The 7,500-nt window shown below is 40.5% G+C and overlaps 1 protein-coding gene across 28 annotated transcripts in view; it reads right to left on the reverse strand.

Moving 5' to 3' along the window:
• Positions 1 to 7,500, reverse strand: part of EBF3 (EBF transcription factor 3) — a 124,442-nt gene that overhangs the window by 102,301 nt on the left and 14,641 nt on the right. The gene's annotated exons all lie outside the window — the stretch shown is intronic.

Genomic DNA, 7,500 nt, shown 5'->3' on the forward strand with positions numbered 1-7,500 from the left:
CTGGAAGTACTTTAAGCAGGAAACTTCCATAACAAAACTTCAGTTATTCCGGAGGATGGGAAAAAAAAAATATCTCTAGAATTATTTACAGAATTCTTCATACACATCAGACAATGCACAAGTAGATCTTGGGTCTAGCGTCAACCTCCGATGGAAAGACACAAAGTTTTGTGAAGGCACTTCCCTATAATTTACTTTCCTTCACCTTCGTGAAGTCTCGTGGCCACCCCACCTGCAGCCACTGCTGATCCTGGGAAACGCCGGGGCTCTGGGCAAGAACACCAAAATCGCTCCCCACTTCTTTATACCTCACACTGCCCTCAGCAATTATTTGTTCCCAACAGAACAGAGTCCAGGCTAAGTTCCCTTCTCAGTTACTGTGATAGATACGTATCTGGCTTAATATCACTATTTGGATTAGATAAAGGAAGCTTGCTGCCCATCAGCATCTCTTGAACCACAGAAGAACTGCACAAACATAAAGAGGAAATCCTAATCAAATTTGGATTGGTAAAGAGCATTCCTGACAATCCACACAATACCAAGACCAATTCAATTTTATTGGTTGTTATTCAAAATAAAGGGCACTCACATCTATCCTTTGTGTATTAATAACCTCGCTCAAACTATAGGACTGTGGGGGTTTTGTAGATTGGGTTTTTTGATAGGGCTTGGTGTTCGCTTTATAACCAAGCTGAGTGTTCTCAGCAGTCACGAGCCCAGTAAGCAGCGCAAGCATTTGGTTAAGATTTTCAGTAGTAAATTCGCCTTTTAAATGAGAGTGCCATGGTCCTACATACAGTCAGGTTCACTCCTCCCCGTGCACGTATGCGGTGGTAAAATGAATTTATCCTAAAAGTGAGACTGCGCTTCTGCCTCTTTATCACTCCTGCAACTTTCGCATTAATTTTTGTTCCCATATTCCTTCATTTATTTTCAGAAACTTTTACAAAGTGCAGCGGGAGCTGTGCATGGAGGCCACTGTTTGTATTCCTGCTCTCTAAAAGCCTGCTTAAACGCCGCCTAAGGATTAGGCCAGGTTTCTTTATTTCCTTTCCTACTATTTCTTTATCATTAAGGCCAAGGAGTTTTTAGTGAGCAGAATACTGCTAATCGCTCACCCCAACCCCCATGGCTTTGTTTCTGTCAAAATAGCTCCTTTCAGCTGCAGCACAGAGAGAGCGAGCTGTCTCGGCAAATGAACTGTTCTTTCTCACCAGATGTGTAACCGTGTTTCGTCTTTCACTAGAGACAAGCTGGAGCCGACTCCTTCCGCTAGCTGGGCCCATGCTACATGTCTTACAACAACACAAATGTAAGCCCCTTCCTTTCCACACATGTTAAACTCATTTCCTAGTGAATTATTGGGAAAACACAACACTATCCTTACTGCTGTGCTCAGATGATGCAGTTTACTTTATGCTCTTCTGGCACCACGGCCGCACGATGATTGGCTCTGTGTAATTTTCTGGCTGTGAAACTTTTGCTGAAAGTATCGCAGATTTTTATTTTTTTTTTTAATTTGCCTCTAGCCTCAGCATACCAGGACCTACAAACACCACAGAACAAATGTATTCCCCTTCTACATAACAAATGCTATTTACACTCTGGATTTTTTCCATCTCTGAGAAATAAGGAGGGTTCGTTCAGTAACAAAATAAAAACTAGGACCGAGCTGGCCGTATTCTGTTTCAACTAAGCTGACACGCCAACAAACTAGCAAGCTTTCTTCAGCTTAAAATGTTAATGAACCAAAACAGTTAACAGAAAAGTCAAATCACTGAATCTCGTAAAATCCAGAGTACCCCTCAGCCCATAAAATTCTCCAGCTTCAGATTTTTTTCTAAAACGCAGTTACATCTTTATTTTAATAGAGTATTAATAATGCCAGTATAATGTTGTATTATATATAGTTTTGACCACAAGCATTTTTGTGAGATTTGCTGTTAAGATAAACAAACAAGAGGAGCTTGTGTTCTGGCAGCTTGACCGAAGTGAATGGTTCTCATTTTCTTGGAGCGCGAGCCCTGGAAGCGCTGCCAAGCGCAGGTTAAGCTCCCCGAGATTTCACTTCCTGTAGCCCTGCTTGTCAATCACTTCCTGGCATCTGCGGTGACAATTTCCATCCTCGGAGCCGGGAATTTCCATCCCTCCCAGCCCGGCTCCCTCCGCCACCCCTTCGCCCGGGGACCCCGAGTCCTCTCCGCGGCCACCGGCCCCCAGCAGGGCCCTGACGCTCCTGCGCCGCCGCTGCCTCTGCGCCCACCCCACTCAAATACCTCTGCTCTCCCTGCATAGATCATAAAAGAGGCTTTATTAAAGCTATTTCTACCACTTTGCTTCACAGGTTGTTTTTTTTAATTATCTGCTGTCTGAGAGTAATTATTTACTTCCTGTAAGCTTGCGTACCAGAACTCTGAGTTTGAAAGATTTTTCCATAACCTAATCCAATTCATCAAAGGCATCCTAACAAAATTACAGGCTCTGGCAGTATCTTTGCTTTTCACCTGATAAGGCTGCAACAGAAGCACAGGATGGTTTGTATCAGGGTACCTCCTGTAGTATAGTTTTTGACAGCTTTGCTTAAATCCCTTCCCCCTCTTTTCCTTTCTCACAAAAGCATGCTATTTCATTATTCCTTCCTACAGTAGTCATGCAATGCTTTTGGCTTCCTACAAATAATCAAGTATTATGCAGGAAAAAAAAAAAAAAAAAGTGTTACAGAAGTCTCATCTAACACATTGGGGATTTGCTTGAGAACAATGGTTCGGAGATGCATGGGAGTGCACTCCTCCGCCAGCAACGCAGGTATTTACACAATTTCATTAACTGTGCTTCGCGCACTGATTAAGAGCAGGGATTAAGAGAGGACGATGTAAATGGCATGGCTGAGGTGGCCTGAGGAAAAGAAAGAGAAAGGAAAGGAGAGAAGGAAGAACACACGAAGTGCTGTTCCTGGAGCTTTGGCGAGCTCGGTGCTGCTGAATTACACACATTGCTTTCCTTTGCCATTTTCTCTTGCCACCCTGCGCCCCGCACACTGCACACGTGTGTGTCCGAGCAGCACACGCATGTGGTGCACGGTGTCGTCCCCTTCCTGGCGCTCCCGGTGCTGTTTTGCTTCCTAAGAGCAGAGGTGTTCCCACCTGTGCGCTTGGAAAGCCAATCTGCCTACCTCTGTCCGCAAATGTATCCCTCGCAGCAATGCCCATTAATCTACAATATACCACATTCTTAAGGAGGGAAAAAAAAAAAAAAAATCAATTCTGGGCCTCTGATAGAAATTTTTTAAGGAACTGGTTACCCAGGAAAGTCGTAATTTTTTCATATACTTTGCACTTGGTGGCACCAACAGGACAATGAGAGCAAAAGAGCAGCTGAGGTATTTTAAGGTCTGTTCCTCAGCAGTTGTGCGCACATCTTATAGGAAAATAAGAATTAAAAAAAAAAAAAAAAAAAAAAAAGCCCAAACTGCTCTGTTTTCATTGCATTATGCAGATGAAATGACAAGTTGTCATTTAAGAAGTTAATAAACAGTCACCATTTTGCAGGTTATCCAAATGCTACTGAATAGAAAACCTTGGATCCCTAAATGATGTGTAATTAAAATTATTTAAAAAATCCTCCTTGACAGGCCAGGGCTTAGCCAAAATGTAAATGACATTAAAGAAGACAATGAATTTAATTTTATTTAATGTCCCTTTTTGCAGATCCTCATTTACATAGCATTTTTAACAAAAGCGTTGACCTTATAAATGCTGGCATTTGTACAGCTTCTGCAGAGTTGGATTTAATCATGCTTTCGCAAAGCCATAAGGGAAAAAGCTTTAAGTTCTCTGGTTGGATATGGAGTAGGAATAAAAACATTGGGACTGGTCAAATGTTTATCCTCCTTGCTTCTGAAAACAACCTGACAAGAAGATGTAAAGGTCTAGGGAATAACCCATTGCTGTTTGTAAGGCTTGGTAATAATCATACATAATCGTTTGGAAATATAGCTAATAAAAAATATAATGAGTGTTCAGCAAAATCGGCATTAGGCCCAAATTACATGATATTAATACTTGAACAGGTGCAGAAAGGCGCTTTAAATGAGGTAAATGAATAAAATGTCCCAGAGCACAACTGTGTGCACTGACAAAAAGTCAATCACATGAATAATTCAGTGCCTAGGACTGCCAGCAAAGGTCGGCTTTCGGTGACCTTTGTGACAGGAAGTGAAAGGAAACACTGTTGACTAAAAAAAAACTCCAATCAGTCTTCAGCTACCGCTCCACAATCACTTTAAAGGTGTAAACCTGGAGTATAAATGAATTAAAGCTCTTCCCCGGGAACCCGGTGTAAAAACCCCCTCGCGCGAGCGGTCGACTCCTTTGCTGAAAATCATCTGAAATTACAGACAGCGAAAGGTTAAGGGGGTGTCTCCCAGCAATGTCAATTATGTACAAAATCTGAGGTCAGCCGAAAAGTATTTTAAGAGCCTACAGGATTGAAATTTCGTAACAGCTGTTAAATATGACAAAACTTTTTATTCCCCCAAACTAAAGCTATTCCAAACTCCGTATGAAAGAAATGGGATAAACAGATGTCTGGCTTCCATACAGGAAAGTAGGACACACTTGGAATGATAAGTCTCCTAAACTCTATAGAATAATGCCAGATTTATTGGGGAGGGGGGCATTTACTGCCCACGGAGATGCCAGCTAGCAGTAGGACTGTGATAGGACCATCTGGAAAAGCGGTGCAGAGCATGCTACCGCAACACGCTGCAAGCACATCCAGCGCGCACGGGCAGACCTGCCACTGCCTCGCTAGTGAGCTGCCACTTCATGTTTGGATAGTAATGTAATCCTGCCTTCCCTGCTCCTCCACAATCACTCTTTTCAGTTTTCAACAGTTGGACACCGAGCCTTCACATACATTCAAGCCAAACAAGGAAAGGAAAAGGCAGGAGGATGTATCTTACCAGGAATTTCCATACCTTCTAATAAAATATATTCTGATGGCACGGAGGAATTATTTTAGCACACAGTGTGGTTTTGGTTTAGCAGTTACTGCGGCATCCTGTAATCATTTACAGCCATTGGAATGTATGGGTGAAATAGGATAGATTTATCTGTTCATAGTTGTGATATGTAGACAATGGGTGTTCCTAATGAGGAACATCTGCTTTTGTGTTTTCCCAGAAAACATTATTCCACTATGAAAATGATACTCCCATCCTTTTCAGCAACACCGCAAAGAAAATATGGGCCTTTTCCTTTCTTTTATTTGCTTTTCTTTGGGTCAATCTAATTTCCCAGGGACACTTTTTCTGTGGCATCTTTTTACTGACTGCACTGCAATTTATGGGGGGTTTGTTCTTTAATCCGCGAGTTACTGTGCTGTATGAATAGCCCTGATATGCTAGAAGATACTTAAACGTATACAGTAATAAAAGCGTATATACACTGCCATGCTTCGTGAGAAAAATCAAGTCGACGTAAATAAAAATTCGGAGTGAATTAAAAGGTCAGGAAGGCACGCGACATATGAAACTGTTTTCAAGGCCTTTGATTTTGGTTTTGCATTTAAAGCCCATCGCAGGATTCAAACGTACAGTTACGTAAGTTTATTTAGAACATCCTCATTGCTGACAAATTATTATTCCTGAGGTGCAAAGAAAAAAAAAAAAAGTTGTTTTTTTTTTTTTTTTTCATTTCTTTTTTTTTTTGCCTTTTTTTCCCAGTGTGATAAACAATTCAGACTATCACAGAGACTCCTAGTGTGGGCTGGAACAAATGGGTGGCCATAGATCTCAATTCAGGATTGAATTATTGGTTTGTATCCTGAGGACAAATATGCCTTATCTGGTCAAAAGCTGCTAAATGTATCCAAAGGACAAAAGGATCTAGTGAAGCATATTGTATATAATTCTTTTTTTTAAGCCAACTAACCAAGCGGTAACACTTCTTATGGGAAACTGTAAATTGACCCACAGATTTGATGGGGGAATGTTGTTCTGTGATGCTCAAGAGGAAACACAAACCCGAAATTCAACACCGACATCAAATTTAGGTAACCAGCTATTAACACACGGATCGAGCAGACGTAAATTTGGGGAATTTAAAATGCACTTCAGTTGTTTCAAAGGACTCCTGCTCTCACAGAGCTTTTTCACATGTGTGCTTTCCTCCTGTATTTGCTGCACTTTGCTGGTAGGGAACATCACATTCAGTAGTTTTTTAAAAAACACGTCTTGAGGAGTATCTCACCGACCTCCTCGCTAAACCGCACGCAGTATGCAACAAAACCCTACTGGCATTTTGACATTATAAGCGACAACTCTCTTTAGAAGGCTAAAACACACGCCATCCTCATAAATACAAAATCTTGAAAATTCCTAATGTAGAAGGTGATTAAAATTCCTATAAAATTGTCATATCTTTAAATTTAGAAGCACAGCAGATTTTTCATCAATAATTAAGATCTCTAAAGCATTTATGCTAGGCATAAATGGAGTTTCAATCTTCCTTATTCAAATAAACATGATAAACCCATTAACCAAATGTTTTCTGATTTTTTATATCTTCCCATGCTTCTGGAATACCAAATTATAACATACTCCTGGTATTTTGGGGAAGGTATGCAAGCACTGGTATGGCACAGCTTATTTCAATTTTGTGAGGATCGCCCCTCACAGATCTGATATAATTTAACTCATGATGATTCCAGTACATCATTATGTGTATATCATTATAATCCCTAATAATTGAAAAATGTTACTGGGGCTGCATTTCATTGTGCGTACGGACTATAAACACAAACCACTTGTAAATTTCTCTGTGTACGTTCAATAGGCACGCAACGATCACTCCAACCATATCTCTAAATTAAAGTCCGACCGAGCACATAATAGCAAAATATTATTCTAATTTTCCTTTCCAGTTAATTTTCATCGCGTTCTGTTGTATTCACACTTTAATGCAATTCGCCGCTTACATCTGCAAAAGTCACACATATCTTGAAAACTCTGAACAATGAGCATGCCCCTAATCCAATAATAAAAACTGTAACGTGCTGTCTTTCATTTACTATTCCGCCAAGATTCCTCCACTTCCAAATATTTTTTCGCCAATAAAGCAGAAATAAATTCAGCTCACAAGGCAACAATCCAGTGCTATATGATTTCCATAGCTAAAACACTAAAGACAAATATAATTATATTGATTTTTGTACTTCGAGTTCTATAAAGTGTTGAACTTGTTCTCAATTGCCTGACACAATCCCAGAGTGATGGCAACAACTGGTCAGCCCTATTTGATTACTAATAAGAGAGATGTCCCTTCTGTCAGATACCTAACATTCTCCACTAAGCAAACAGCTATTTCAGCTAGTTAAACATTAGCATTGCTCTCCACTGGTGGTGCATATTTCTTTAGGCTTAACTCATGGAGTTTTCCAGGTTTAATTTTTCAGTCGCTGGACAGCAAAGTTCATGATCAAAAGATAACTTTGTAA

This window comes from Anas acuta, chromosome 7 (genome assembly GCF_963932015.1).
Source record: "Anas acuta chromosome 7, bAnaAcu1.1, whole genome shotgun sequence".
Taxonomy (NCBI): domain Eukaryota; kingdom Metazoa; phylum Chordata; class Aves; order Anseriformes; family Anatidae; genus Anas; species Anas acuta.